The sequence below is a fragment of the Pelodiscus sinensis genome, chromosome 14 (assembly GCF_049634645.1).
Source record: "Pelodiscus sinensis isolate JC-2024 chromosome 14, ASM4963464v1, whole genome shotgun sequence".
In the NCBI taxonomy this organism is placed as follows: domain Eukaryota; kingdom Metazoa; phylum Chordata; order Testudines; family Trionychidae; genus Pelodiscus; species Pelodiscus sinensis.
The window spans coordinates 36,395,806-36,396,977 of record NC_134724.1 but is presented as its reverse complement, the minus strand read 5'-3'; positions in this window follow the sequence as shown (position 1 = coordinate 36,396,977).

The window sequence follows — 1,172 nt, the reverse complement described above, 5'->3', positions numbered from 1 at the left end:
AGTGGGACAACTGCCCACATTCAATGTTCCCTCATTTCTTCCATGTGCAGAATAACTTGTGCGCACCAAGAGATGCAAGCATGCACCACCTGAAGAACACAAGCTGCTGCTGGTTTTGGGCACTCTAAGATGCCACCTAGTCGATTATCAAACTCTCCTGGGCAGCTGCCCAAGCCCTGAGCTTACAGGAAACACTACTCTCTGCGCACTAAAGCACCACTGTGGATTCACTCTAAGGAAAGGAGCGCTGTGTGCACATGAACAAACAGTCAGATCTGGTTTTGACTGTCAGCTTAACTTTTGTTGACAAAACTCTATCGAGTGGACCAGGCCTTAAAGTGCAATTTATCTTCCAGCTCTTTAAAGGGAAGATTAGAACAATCACATATGGTGAAATATCACAGCTTACTGCCCTCAACTTGGATGACAGTATTCACACCTACTTACAATTACATTGTCGGGTGACACCCATCCATTTATTCATACTCTAACATGTGACCCCAGGATTCTGCCCCTAGAAAATACACAGTGACTATGAAAGTCTACGAAATGGCTTCAGCTTTTAAACATCCTCTATGTAAACAAAGCAATGTTATCCAGATCTTAAAAACAATTAAGCAGAAAAAACATGGTTTAAAAAAGCCGCCAAATCATATACTTTAACAGTGGAGACTTCTGGGATTTGGAGAGAAATCTGGTCAACCGAGAAATACTGCAAGACAAATACATTGCCAGGCATGTGAATTAACATCGCATGGAATCCCAGGATTCACCTGCTTGGAGCTGGTTACCTCTTGGAGCTCAGCCGGCCAGCAGTAACAGGGAGTGTTCCGTCTTTCACGACACTTCAGAGAGTTGTTTTACAGCTCTTACTGCCTCCTCGCCGAGACCGTCCCCACAGCTTTGTAAGCCGCACTGGACGGACGTTCAGAAGAACAGACTAAACAATAAACCAACTGCCCTTTAAAATACAGATTGGAAGATGTTGGTTAAATGCCTTTCAAAAGTCTGACTCTTCCCTTAGCCCTGGAGTGGCCTGCCTGCTTTAGAGCGCTGTGGAAGTATCTCCTATCCCTCGTCAGAACAAACTCAGCCAATCCATGTCTTGCCGCAGGGAACTTGGGCATCCCAACACTTCCATTTTGAGGGGCGGGGAAGGAGGGAGACAGACA